The sequence below is a fragment of the Mustela putorius genome, unplaced genomic scaffold, assembly GCF_011764305.1.
Source record: "Mustela putorius furo isolate JIRA1106 unplaced genomic scaffold, ASM1176430v1.1 tig00000698_pilon_pilon_pilon, whole genome shotgun sequence".
Lineage (NCBI taxonomy): Eukaryota > Metazoa > Chordata > Mammalia > Carnivora > Mustelidae > Mustela > Mustela putorius.
The window spans coordinates 7,630,777-7,645,863 of NW_025421449.1; the positions used below are offsets into that span (position 1 = coordinate 7,630,777).

The window sequence follows — 15,087 nt, forward strand, 5'->3', positions numbered from 1 at the left end:
TCTTGTGTGTTGCTTTTGTGAAGTACAAAGTAGGAGGCCATTATAAATAATTCTAACCTGCCTTGATAGCACCCTAAAATGAGTCTCTACACCAATTAATGATCTTGCTCATAGATTTTTTGTTCCCCTCACCTTCCAGGCAGATAAGATTGTACCTTTGTGCCTCCACGTGACACAGGAAATGCTTTGGGCCATGAAAAGTGAACAGAACAGTACCATTACTTCTGGTACAAATATTTGACTTTCTGCCTCCCTTCCCAGACTGTGGCAACCATGGGAACTTGGGTTACTATGGAGACGAAGACTGGGTAGCAGCTCTGGACAACAACCCAGACCACAAAGCATTCTGAGTGAGTAAAGAGGTGATCTGTGTTGCTTGAAGACACTGGGGATCATGGTGGTGTTGTTATCACAGCATAACCTAACCTACCCTGACTATTACCATAAACTAACCGATTATTCTCTTGCCAGTGAGTGACTCAAGTCAGAGATCTTGACAGATTCTGGTCAAAGGGAAGTGGGAAGAAATTTGCTTGGGGGCTTTTAGGAAGTGTTTGCTTGCTCTTAAAAAGAACACACAGAATCTCTTAAGAGATTCTCTTTTAATTCACTGGACATTGCTGTTGTACCTGTGGTGCCTGGAACCATGGCAGCCATCTTGCAACTGGGATGGGCATCAGCAGAAGACAAAGCCAGCTTAATGAGACTGGCTGAATGAATGATGGAAAGACTTACTGACAGAAATAACTCCTTGAGGGAGTGCCTGGGTGGCTCAATCAGTTGAGCATCGGCTCTTGTTTTCAGCTCAGGTCGTGATCTCAGGGTCATAGGATTGAGCCCTGCATTGAGCTCTGTGCTGGGCATGGAGCCTGCTTGGGATTCTCTCTCTCTCCCTCTGCCCCTCCCCTACTCTCTCACTCTCTCGCAAAATAAATAAATAAATAATAAAATAGAACTATCATTGAGTTACTGAATTAGCTAACCTTAGAGCCAAAACCAACTGACCTCAGTATTTTGTATTACATGAGACTTTATATACAGTATATATAAATGAGATTATAATATATACTGTGATAATGAGATCATGTGCATATTTTATATATAATAATTATATGTATATGTACATATTATTTTTTATTGTAAAAAATCCTGAAGCAGGATACATTGGTTTTACCCACACACGTACACACACACACACACACACACACACACACAGTTTTATATGTATGTAATTGATTCTTTCACGACACAGGTTTGAGCTGTGTGGGTCCACTTATATGTGAATTCTTTTTGATAAATATAATGGATCCCTATAAATGTAACTTCCTTATGACTTTCTAAATAACATTTTCTTCTCTCTAGCTGACTTCATTGTAAGAATACAGGATATAATACACACAACATACCAAATGTAGGTTCCTCGACTATTTACCAGTAGGGATCCACTCACCAGTAAGCTCTTAATAGTTAAGTTCTGGGGACTCAAGAGTTATGCATGTATTTTCAACTGTATGGGGTGGGGGGCTGGTGCCCTTCAACTCTCCCATTGTTCAAGGTTCAACTGTATATATTTTTCCTTTTGCGTGAGCCCAAATGAAGAGTTTTCTTTTCTTTTCCTTTGCAGCAGAATTCATTCTGACTACCACTCCCCTGGTTTGTCGCAGGTCCCAGAACTCCCCAACGTGCCAAACACAGACCTCATACAGTAAATGCGGGCACAGGACATTGGATAGTAGCCTACTTGGTTTCTGACTTTTGCCATTTGGGCTTCTCAGACCCAAATCCCAAGGACATGTTAAAATGAGCTTGACCCAGCCACGATTTCGAGGCTGAGCAGATGCCTCTTTAAGCATGTGCATAGAGACCTATAAACGTGAGATATTTATTTAACCCCATATATTCATTTGGCAAAAATTAATTTTATCCAGGCATGCATGTGGCAAGTGCTACCATCAACTCTGTGCTGGCTGTAAGACCCAGTTTTCTCCGAAACTTAGAGGACAGGCAGACAGATGTTCACATTCACTTTGGTTTCCCTTCTTTGTCCTTGGGGGATTGGCTAGGTGGGCTTACCAGGGAATTAAAGATTTGCAGATACAAAGTAACTTGCTAAGTTTCCAAGGTCTCTTCCAAATAGGCCATTTGGCCAGATCCCTGACTTGGTCTCCAGTATTGTGGCAGTGGTGGGCTGATTCTGGTTTACAGTTCATGTGAAGCTCCGTCTATCCGGACTGAAATGACAGGTGCTCCGTAATTGCCTGTTGTTTTCAAGGTGCATAATGCATGAAATGCCAGCACAATATAAAAGGGTCTCCCTATTTCCTGCTCTCCTGTGTATAAATTTCATACTATTGAATGCCATACTTTCAGAAAGAAAAGTACGATTTATTGTTCATTCCCTGATTGCACTTAATTTTACTCTTTATGTGGGTATATTGTGCACAGGGTAAGTAATGTCAAGTGACAGTATAATGTCCATCTTTCTAAACTTTGGAATGTGTATCTTTCAGCCAACCACATAACCAAGAACATGCATTTTAAATGCTAGCTGTTTTCTTCCCCAGAATAGTGAAGGGGGAAACTAAACTGTTTCCATCAGAAGTTTCACTCAAAAGCATGAAAAACTACAAGTGACAGCTGTGCAGATTCGGTGGATGTGACGTTTTTGAATTTCTTCAACTTGACAAGTAAACACCTTAAATCGGTAATGCTATATGCATAATACATGGCCTGTATTTTGACATCCATCATCAAATGCTGACTTGAGAAAATACGGGTTTGTACGTCAAGGAATAGCACCCATAAAACAGGGAGAAATGCAGGTCACACGGTATTAGGAAAACTGTATTTCATTACAGAACCTGCAACAAGCCACAGCATCCTTTTATTTTATCTTATTTAAAGATTCCATTTTCAGCTGTGAAAAGACTCAACTCCTTTGCATGAAACCTTCATTTAGAAATGACATGCTTGCCTCATAGGCATATTTCATTTTGCTTTCATATTCCATTTTCCCCTTCAGTCGCCAAGCCTGGCTCCATTAGCATCTGCAACTGACAAACTACGGTGGGTGTCCAAGACATCTCTCCATTAAAAGTTCCTTCTCTTTCCTATGCATGACCCCAAGAACAGGGTGCTTTTGTTGGAAAGAAAACTTCAGCAATGATAAGGTCTTTCTCTTTTGCTCCTTTTCTAGCTACATATTGTTCACAGCAAAAGGCAGAGACAAAAGAAATAGATTTCACCTTTTTTTTCCCTCCCCCTCCTGTAGGGTTGTTTGAAAGATAAACAGAATTCATTAACATTGTTTTCTTAGAGGTCCTAATATGGAAAACCTGTGGTTTGAAATGACAGGGCTGACCCAGATTCCCTAAATGGCCTTGGAGAGAAGAGAAATTCAGGTACCTTCCTTTGGAAGAGAGTTGGCACTCTGGTCTTTGATGGCATCTACCCCATTCGTCATAGCAGCTGTTGATAAAGGGGCAGCTCTAAATTGTGTCCAGTTGTCTTCCTCCCCACCCCATCATTGTTTGCTGCATGGACACATCTTTGGTTGAACTTTAAGTCTCTACAAAAAACAGCTCTCCAGTTCCACATGAGAGAGCATGGGCCCATACAATATACTCCAGGGATCATAATCTACAACTGGAGAATGGTGAAATGAGCAAACTTTCCTTTCAATAATTAAACTAACACTTGAGAAATTAATTTCCGAAACAAACACTTATTTTGCCAAGAGAGAGGACGAAGAATGTTGGCGTCTGAGAGATAGGATGAGAAGTTCTTAATTAGGAAAAGATCCAAGTTCAGTCACTCTTACGGAGATGGCCTCCTGATTCTTTAGATGTATCCCCCTTCTCTCTGTTGAGCACGGCCAGAGGAGACAAGTTTGGAGCTAAAAATGACTTCCAAAGATTACCTGATCTCATTAAAGTGAAAGCCCCTCCCCATTCCAGTCCTCTGGGGCAGATGAGAGGGGCTTATGTTTCCTTTCCATTCTTTAGGTATTAGCCATAAATGGGCCCAACACGCCCCCTCCTAAGCCTGCTCACTCAGCATGCTATATGAGAACTTCAGGCCAGAGACTGAGTTTTCTATTTTTTTAAACTTCCTAGATTGTCTTTGGAATGCCTGCCCATAGAGAAGAAATGGAGTGGAATAGTTAGAAGTATGACCTTTGAAGTCAGATGCCTTGGGTTCGAAATCTGATTCATTTACTTCTGAGCTACAAAACTATGAACATAGCTCTGACTCTGTAAGCCTCTGTTTCTTTGTCTATAAACTGGAAGTATTTCATATGTAGGGCAATTGTAAGGATAAAATGAAATAGTGTATTCAAAACATTTAGTATAATGCCTGGTATAAAGCAAGTACTCAAAAATTCGACTACTGGTGATAATACGTCGCTAGGTACACAGTAAGTATTTGTGGAAAAGTATAGCACCCATCACCACTTCTTCCCTATGGATAAAGAATCGAGGAAGCTTTTGGCATTTTTTTTTTTTTTTAATTTTCATGTAGAGAAAACCCTACAAAATTAATGGTAAGACAATGAGCAGTGTGAATCCATTTTTGTAGGAATAATTAGATCACTTCAGTGATAAAAATGAATTTCAAAATATCTAATGATATAATTCAGTAACTCAAAATTTTGAAAGATTTTTGTATAGGGAGATGGTTAGGATTTTCTTTAGGTACACTGTAAACAGGGGCCAGTTGTTGAGAAAGTCTAAGAAAGTCTCTTAATTCCTGATAGCAATGGTAGAATCTCTCTGGAGCCTTCTTTTTTCAGACCTACGCTGCCCCTACTCTAATTATTTAGGAATATAAAACTTCCTTCTTGAGTTCCAAGACTCCTAAAATGGTTTTTACTACTCTCTCGCTTCTTTTCCAGCATTTGCGTTCCTAACGGTATGTGCCACTGGTGGGTTCAGGTGAACAAAATCAGCAGTGTCTGCTGTTCTTTTCATGATATGGGTTATTCCCAGGAGCTGGTAGCACTCAGCCCCCACAACAGAGGTTACTTTAAGTAACTTAAGTGACCTTTAGTTAAAGGAGACAAGGCCATTTTAGTTACAAAGTTAAAGAATTAACAAACACCTGGACCATCCCAAGAAGTTCAAGGAGAAGAGATAGAAGGGGATACAAAGGAGATCACCAAGGTTTTGGTTTTTTATTAGTTGTTTTGGGCATCTGTGTGCAGTATCCACAAGGCACCATGTGGTTGTGGGAAAAAAAATAAAAGGCAGTGGCTCAGACAAAATTTACACCATCAGGAATGGCTAGACTTCTAGACTTGGGTTGGGTTCCAGGGTAATGCAGAGAGGAGTGCATTAGAAAATGAGGCTCAACATCACTGTCTATAGGGAAGTCAAAACAAAGGCAAGAGTGTTCTAGAACCAGACTGATTACGATCATTAGGAGTGAAGAAGATAGGTGTAAATAGAACTTCATGAAAAAAATTCACCAACACCTATTGAGTGCTTACTATATACTGAACTCTGTTCGTGTAATAACTATAGTTCTCAGAGCCATTCTATGTAGATACAAGTATTTTGCTGGTGAGGAAACTGAAACACAAGGAAGGTAAGTAACTGTGGCGCACACCTAGGAATTAGCAGATCTAATTAGCTGAACCTCAGTAAATTGACCCCGGGTCTCCTCTAAACCACCAAGCTATATCTTCTATTATGTGTTAACACTGAACTCAGGGCTTTTCATGGGCCACCTCATTTACTCCTCTGAACAACTCCATGAGGATGGGCACTGTTAACATCCCCATGTGGTAGATAAGGAAAATAAGATTCAGAACAGTCCAAGAACTTCCTCAAGCACAACCAGTTGGTAAATGGCAGATCTGGGAGTTGACCAGGCAGGCGGACATTGGGGCCCATGGATAGCCATGTCCACGCTGCCATTCCCCCTGTGTGCGCTGCTCCCTCTTTCTCAAGGGCTGACCTAGGTGGGCAATTTGGAGGCCTGACCGAATCTCACGTTTTTGTTGTTAAGTCACAGGGCTTGACCTCACAACCCTGAGATCAAGATCTGAGTTGGTATCAAGGGTCGAACACTTAACTGACGAAGCCAACCAGGCACCCTGAGCCAGTCGTACTCTTTTGTGGTTTTCACTTTTAAACAATAGCAGATAACAACTGGGACCCATTGTAGCTACACTTAACTTGCTTTGGTATGATAGCATGCACAACTCGGCACATATAATAAATGCTTTATTACAGTACTTTTCCATGGGGGAAAACACAAAGTACTTTCTAAATCTTCCCTGGTTAAATCCCCACGCTTTCCAGGGAGAGAGAGAGAGGGAAATTCTTATCAATCACCTCCCCTAGAATAGATGGAGAAGTGAAGGTAAGTGCCTCTCCCACTCCCATAGATTTAACATAAAGGAATTGGTTCAAATGGTGGGCCAAATTATCTTTTATTGTGTGCATATAAATGATGGTTAGAAATCCATATGCTACGTTAAACTAGGGAAATAAATTAGGCCAAGTCATCTAGCTTTGCTGAGACAGGTATTCAATATGAAGTTGTAAAAGGAAAAGATCACCGTTAAAAATGATCTATAAAGACATGTTAAAATCAAGAGAAACATCTCATATTACATCATCTATGAGATGAATTAAATTTCCTGTTAATGCCAGGAAAAAAAAATCCTAAAGTGAAATGTCAGATGAAGTGAAGATCAATAAAAATATTTTGATAAGGAAATGCAACAATGCTATTTAACACATGATTGGCAACCGCTGAAACATAAATTATCCAAATTTCCCATTGCTGCTTATGGGAAAATTATGCAGATTAGAACTTGATTAGGCTTATATCATGAGACTCAATTTGGACTTTTAATCTATTAAGCTCCAATAAATGAGGCATTTGAATAGCTCCCCTGAGCAAGTATAGTAATAGCCACAGTAGTCATTTTGCGGTATGTATTCCAACAAATTCTTCAGCAGCTGAAGGCAAAAAAATTCCATGTATAGCAGCATGACCGCTTTTGCTGCCTAACTTGTAAGGGGAAAATCCACATGCACAGTCTTGATTTGGAAGACAGATTTTTGGAAGAGTCTGCAAGAGCAACCCAGCCAAGGGAAAATCTTAGTTGAACCTCGTAATATTTTTTTCATAGTAGTTCTTGGGACCTCCTACAAAGTTGGAGTCCCAGAGTCATGAAGGCCAGGCAGCTGACCAGTGTTGAGTCAATAAAAAAAAAGATAATCTACCAAGGCAGCATCTTCAGAGACTGTCCAATGGGTACTCCGCCCCACTGCTTTCTATTTAAGAGCCTGAGATGTGCTAGCCCAAGACAGGGTGCTGGAGGACAAAGTTTGGGGAGCTGGGGTGGGGGTGGGGGATGGCGGGGAATGTTTGCCAATTTCGACCAAATAGCTCATGTGCTTGGAGTTGATAACTGCTCCAAGCCTGATCCTAAAAACAGAACTTAGAAACCACATGAATAGACAATTCTGAGAAACTTAAACCACACCTTTGGGTTTCCTTGGCCTCTTTACCAATCACTCTATGTTAGAGACCCAAGAGCTTTAGAAATCCTCTAATTGGTCTCTCCATTTCACAGATGAAGAAACTGAGGCTCAGAGCTAAGAAGTTACTGTACTCAAGGTCACAGAACCAGTTGGCAGAAGCAGGATAGCTGATACTTTGCTTCCCTCCAAGTCCTTCTCCACACAAGGAACCCATTCCATAGTGGGTGGGGCAAGGCGGAGGGCAACATTATCCCCACCCTGGCCACAGGAGTGACAACATGAAGACAGATAGTATGAATTCACAAGGTCAGCAAGATGGTCCCCCAATATCCTCGGCACACGGCTGGTTTAAGATGAATCTGTCCCCCAAGCTGGGGCCAACCTATGCTCTCCCCAGGACTTGGTGTAAAAGACTATGGATTTTTGCTGTGGTTACAAAGCCAGAAGGAGGTAAGTATGGGGATGTGGGTGACCAGTTAGCCCATCATCAATGGGTGAAGAGAACAGGACAGAGCTCTGATGCCACAGGCACCTCAGTTCTATGATTCTCTTTTCTTTAAGCCTTTTTGAGTTGACTGTATACCTCTTACAACCAAAATACTCCAGACAGAAAATCTGTTTGCTTGGTGAAATAGCTCATGCATGTCTGATTTTGTATTAAAAGAAATAACTGTATCTTCATTTAAACTGTCCTTTCACTTCCATTAACTAGGCACAAAACATGGGTCAGTGTAACCTCTATTTCTTCTATTTACAATAAGTAACATTAATATGGTTTGATGGTACTTTTTGCTAGATACCATATTTGATGAATACCTCGGGAAGTTGACGCTACCCATTGTGTAATGTACCTCTTTTTTTTTTTTTTTTTTTTTAGAATTTGTGTTTTGGGTCTGAACCAACCAAAGCAAAATCAATCAACGAACCAACCAGCCAGCCAACCAAAGTTCTCTGTAGTTGTTTTCTCATTAAGTTTCATTGAGCAGACAGTGTCTTTCCTTAAAGTAAGCCTGAAGAGATGACTGTCCCAATACCTATCTCTCAAAAGAAAGGAGGGAAGGAAGTTAAGAAGGAGGGAAGGAAGTTAGGAAGTTGTTAGGAAGTCAGGAAGGAAGGAAAGAAGGAGGGAAGGAAGGAAAGACAAAATTACTCATAACTCAAACACAACTAAGAACACAAATTTGGAAAGAAATATAGTATTTATCTGGTCTAATGTCTTCATTTGCCCCAGAGCTCATGGTGTCATAGTGAATTTTCCACAACTTGTCAATTGTTTTTTTTTTTAATCCCCTCTGCATTCATCTTACAATTTAAAAATAAGACAAACTTTGGTGATACAAATTAAATGACTTAAAAATGTATGTGCCCTTTGGCCTAAGCAATTTCACTTCTAAAAATACGTGTATGGCCATAACTTTCTTATATTGAAGGTTTGGTTACAACAGTCTTCATTCATAGTTATTAAGTAACAATGTGAAATCAAAAACAACAGGAATGTTCTGTTTTGGGAAATTGATTATGTTAAGTATAATGTACTAAACATAAGGCAGAAGAATATTTAATAACATAGAAAATGGTCATGATAAAATATTTTGTGGAAAAACACAGGTTATATACTAATATATATCATCCCTTTTGGAAGGGGAAAATATATCTAACAGAAACAAGACTAAGGTATCAACACTAATACATCCAAGGGGTAAAATTATAGGGAATGTGTGTTTTCTTCTTTTTGCTTGTATGTACTTGCTAAATTTCCTAAAATGAATATATATTATTTGTACCATGAGAAAAAAATGATCAAAATTATAAATTAATAAAAGAAAAAGCTTGAAAGCTCATGGGATCTTTATGACTTGAGATATGGTAGGTGGATGTACCCTGTTTAGCTCTAAAGATCCTTAGCGTTATTTTGAGATCCCACTTGGTTTGGAAGTTGGGGGGAACTAAGGTTCTAGGATAGAAGTAACCAGATGAAGTTTACACGTTAAAAGGAGAGTCTGCAGGGTGCCTGGGAGGCTCTGTCAATTGAGCATCCAACTCTTGGTTTCAGCTCATGTCGTGATCTCAGGGTCATGGCGTTGAGGCTCACTGTGGCGCTCTGCGCTCTGCTTGGGATTCTCTCTCCCTCTCCTTCTGCCCTGTGAGTCTTCAGGGTTCCCAGGTCTCTGCTATGTCAACCTCCACTTTTTAAGGGCCACTCAAACTCAGAGGAAAGGTCGCTAAAGGCTCATACCGCTCTAAAGAGCACTAAGCACCAGGTGTGGGGAAGGAGCAAGCAGAGCTGATATCCCACACAGAGGAGTGGCACCTACTGATTCCTATCCCAAGGCTCACCTACTTCAGAAATGCAGTTTCCTCTCTTCCTCCAAACCCAGCTCCTGCCCCTCTTTCACCACCTCCAGGAAGCCTGCCTTGACTAACTTCTCTGTCACATTTGGTTACTTCACAAAGACATCTTTTTCTGTACTTTTTCCGTTTTCTATATTACTTTAAACTGAACAAATAAATGACTACAAATTATGTATTAATTACCACATTCTAATGTTTAAATGTTTTTTTCAGTGTCTTTAATGTTTCCTTTTTTTTTTTTTTTTTTGGTCTCCATACTTGTTAGGTTCTTCATTTCAATAAGGCGTGACTATGCCAGCCTTTTTCTTTATTATTATTATTAATTAGAATTCCTGTAATGGACCCTCCCTTTTTACTGCCACCACAAGAGGTCAAAGGCTGTTTTGCCACTAATATGGGGTCTCCTCTTTCATGCTGGATCACATTTCCAGTAAACTAGAGGCATGCTATGCCAGGGAAAAGGTAGACATATACATTGCGAGACAGTGATATGCAGTGGATACTAATAAAACACACAGAAACTTCCCCTGTGCTGCCAGGACTATATAGCATTTCGTTTCCATTACATCAATTTTTTTTCTCCCCCTTTTGTGAGCATTAATCAAAGAAATGCAAAGAGCTCATTAAAGTGATAGATTGACTGAAAATGTAACCGCCTTTAGATTATAAACAGTTTCTTTATGTTCTCAGTGCTATGGGCTTTGTTTTCCAGCATTTGTCATGTAGTTCAAATGTCCTTTTACTTTTTAAAACACCAAATGCCAAATGGGCCCCGGTTGTTTGGTTTAATATGAACCAATGGCCAGTGTAGCAAAAACCAGAGCTACGAAATCCCAGGCAAACTAAAACATCCCTATCTTAAGGGCACAGAAAATTAAGTAGCTGTAAGAGATGGATTTGCCAAGTGATCCAAGGCATTGCCAAGCAATTCAGGAAAAGCAGATTCCCATCCCCGACAACTTTGAACCAGCTGTCTCGGAAGGGTTCTAGAGACAGGACGCCTGGCTTGAGAGAGCAGCCCAGGTTCCAAACATTTGATAGTCCTTTAGCAGAGAGCACTGTAAATTTTTTCTTTTAAGTTTTAAAGGCTTTCCTGAATATATGTTTCTGCTGGCAGATGAGTATATAACTGGGATCAGGTATGCCTCATACCCACAAATCTTCACCAAAGAAGAGGCTGATTGGTGCTAATTTGATTTTGGAAAAGTCGTTTACACTACAATCAATATCCCTTGACCACAACCTGAGATGAACCATAATGCTGAAGTTTAAAAACTTGAATTCTGGAGCTAGACTGCCCGAGTTTGAGTGTTGCCTTGTTTGGTTTCTAGTTTTGTGATTTGGGGAAATTTTCTTAAATCCTGCGTCTCAGTCTCTTCATATGTAAAATGGGAGAGTAACAGGTGAGGAAGATTAGGTAAATTAAATAATACAGGCAAACTGCTTACAACAGTGCCAGGAACAGAGTCAGCACTTCCTAAGTACTGACCTATTTGATGATGATGGTGACAATGATGACGATGATGATGTCAACAACAGATTAGTAATACTGTCAGAGACATGGACAGAGAATCAAAAGACATGGGTTTTAAACCAGGTCAACCCTTAACTCCCTATGACAACTTAGAAGGACTCAATGCCTTATCCAAACTCGGTTTTCCCATCTATTCATTTGAGGCAATTAAGGCAATGCCCAATCCCTTCTGGTTCTCAAAAAAACCTGTTGTCCTAATTCTGGGGCATCGTATATGACGTGGAACCCTGAAAACTCCGGGTTAATCACTGGTGTTCAGGAATGACCACAGAGTCATCCATGGGTCATTTTCCTGTTAAGGAAGTAGAAGACACAAGCCCTTTCTTTCAGTATCCTAGCACACAGTCTCTATCAACAAACACATGAACGTATGCATACAAGAGGCACACTCTAAATGCACCATATCACGGCAGCCATGCAGCTTTACAAATCACAACTCAAGGCATGACGTCATATCCTCTTTCAGGAGTCACCCATGAGGCACGACCCTCCCATCAGAAGCCTACTCAGTAGTAAGACAATCCAGGTTCATCTCTTAATGCCATGATTATAGTTACTGCACCACTCTGGTCCTCAGTGTCTTCATCTGGAAAATGGGGACAACTCTAAGGTCCCTTCCAGCTCTGAAGTTTATGTCTCTTCCATGACCCCAGATTTTAAAAGAAAACGTGCATAGAATACACTAGCAAGGAGAAGCAAGACGATCTCTTTTCAGAGGCTCTAGTACAGATCCTGCCTTTCAATTGTATTTTATACCTTTGCCCAGAGAATGAAATTGCAGGGCTCAAACCAGTGAGAGGGATGTACTTTCTCCAAAGTTGCTATAATGGCCAAAAAGGCCATAAATAACCATTTATTAAACAAACAGTATGGGCTAAAGGAAGAGAAACCGCCACAATTAGGCCCGTGGGGCCTGCAGGCATGGTACATAACAGTGGGACTCTCTCATAATCCCAGCAATATGTTACCAGTTGTTCCATTTTCTTGAAGCTATCTTCATAATCAAGATGCTATCCCAGCCATTGTGGGCTTTAGAACTATTTTTAATTTTAATTTAAAGAGCAATTAAAGAAAGACAATGGATACTCGGGATAATAAAGTAAGTGATTAGCAGCATGCAAATGACAAAGGCTTAATGATAATACGGTCCTAGTCTCCAAAGGGCTTGTCAAGAGAAAGCCCTTTCTACATGTGGTTGTTCAGCTAATGTGTCTCAACCCACAATTACAACATTGCTGACACCATTAACCAGTGAAACAACATCACTTCGCGAAATCCTTGTTGTCTCATTAAAATGGAAAGGGTCAGGTAATTTACCAGCGTTGTATGTCTAGTTTTGTTGTTGGTAATTAGCAAACATTACCCAGCATGGACTCCCACTGGGAACTGGAGAAACTTTGTGAAATATTAAAGAGGAAAGTCTTTATATTTCACTAGAAAATTGAGAAGAGATGCAGTAATACTCTCCCTGTCACGCCCTTGCCTTTAGGAAAAGTAAGGAGCACGCTGGAACTCTTTAACTTAGGGAGACATGATCAAAAAGCACTGGGAAGTCACTGCTCAAATCAATACCCTGAACCAGGCTGGAAACTGGCAGACAGGGTTCGCCAAAGTGGGTGGGGTGGGAGGACAGGAAAATCGCAAGCTACATCTTTATTGCTCTTACTTAGGTTTTTTGAATTAATCTTCTTGAAATAGAGGAAAGGGGCTATAAAAAGTTTTCTCTTTGGAAGGCTTTGTCATTTAAATAAGCCCCAGAACTGTTTACTCAAAAAGTTATTGATATACATTTTTAAATGTCGAGATTGAAGAAATATATCCCAGTGCCAGGACTTCCTGCCTTTCTGCTTCTTAATGAAAGCCTCCACAGGCACGGGAACCCAGACCCCGCCCGAAATGCTGGCCAACCCCTCAGTGTGTTGTCAGGAAGCAGAATGGTATCTTATTCTTTAAATGGAACTTTTGGAACATAAAACACATTCCAATAAATGTGAACAGAAAATTATGAATTCATTAAACTACTTTGGTATCTCGCGCTATATATAATATTTATATTCCGACTACTGTAAAATATGCTTTAATATCTTTAGGCAACTATAAGGACTTAAATATTTATAAAATGGCTAAAGATAAAGTATGGCCCTTTTATTCCTACATACAGATGATGTAAGGCGTGCAATCAAAGACAATAACACTCTCTGCCCATTTGTCATCTTAAAGGAGCCGATCACTGCGCCATCCCTCGTGTGCCATCTACATAAGAGTTGTTGCCGACACAGGCAACTCCAGAGGACTTTGCGTCTTAAAAACTACCTAGAGTGCTATACTTCACAGAAAACAGGGCTTTCTGAAAATGGAGACAAAACAATAAATTTGCAGGCAAAACAGCTCCAAGAGGGGCTTCAAAATACTGCTGTATTTATCTCTGGGACATCTGGGAACAGGAAGCATTTTGATTTAATATTTCATAACATAGAAGCAATTGCTTCCTTGTATGGTATATAATTAATGCTCATAAAAAGAGGGTTTTTAAAAAATCTACAGTATCCTAAATGCAAATAGATAAATAAATAAATAAACAAATGAATGAACGACACACCTGGACTTCTTTTAGAAACGTGGAACAGCCTCATATAATTCAATAAAAAGAAAGCCACCATGAATTTATAATCACCTGGGGGCCTATTAAAAGTAGGTTTATAGATTAAGTGTGAAACTTCACCCATGACATTCCTTCTTTGTTGCTATACCCAGGGTTTGATTGATTTTCAAACTTCCTCCATTTCCTTCTCTGCCGATTAGGCACCCACCTGCCTTGACCTCTCCCGTGTACCCATAGCTGGAAACCACCTGGAAGTTCATGAGTCAAAGTTCATTTCTCACATTAACTCACATTTTTATAATGTCCACGACATGCTTTGCAAACCTCCCTGCAAGCAGCCTTGGGAGGCGCCCCAGTCCATGGAGCTGGAAGCTTACAGAATCAGCAGCCCCGTGTGAGAATCATACATGGTTACCTTGAGTGACAGAGAGGCTAGGTCTGTGTTTCTCAACTCGTGCTGCACCTTGGAATCTCTTTTGCCTGCTTCCTATCCCCAGGGTCAGCTTTAATTGCTCTGGGGCGTGGCTTGGGTGAGGTTTAAAAGCTCTCTGGTTGGAGCGAGCACATGGGTGGCTCAGTGGGTTGAAGCCTCTGCCTTCTGCTCAGGTCATGATCCCAGAGTCCTGGGATGGAGCCCCGAATTGGGCTCTCTGCTCAGCAGGGAGTCTGCTTCTCCCCACCTCTCTCTGCCTGCTGCTCTGCCTACTTGTGATCTTTCTCTGTCAAATAAAGAAATAAAATCTTAAAAAGGAAAAAAAAAGTTCCCTGGTTGATCACCACGTGCAGCTAAAGTGGAAAACCTACAGGCTAGGCAAACTTGTTGAACCTGTATGCAAATATTTCTGCATACAACTACGGGGAGGTAAGGGAAAGAATAAAGAGACGATCCATCATTTTATTAGGTACTTAAAAGGATCCAAGACCCCTTCCGTGATTAAAAACCAGAAGTTCCCCTGGTCTCCTGGCTGAGGCCCAACATAATTTTATATATATATATTTTTAAATTTTTTTTTTAAGGACAAAAGAGGCCAAGAAGGGAAGACAGGTGTCACTATCACTTAGCTGGAGCAGCACAGGCCATCCTCTGCCAGTGCCAACTC

General features: G+C 40.5%; 1 protein-coding gene across 24 annotated transcripts in view; it reads right to left on the minus strand.

The window, feature by feature from the left end:
* The window catches only part of KCNMA1 (potassium calcium-activated channel subfamily M alpha 1), a 730,733-nt gene that overhangs the window by 45,181 nt on the left and 670,465 nt on the right, over positions 1-15,087 (minus strand). The gene's annotated exons all lie outside the window — the stretch shown is intronic.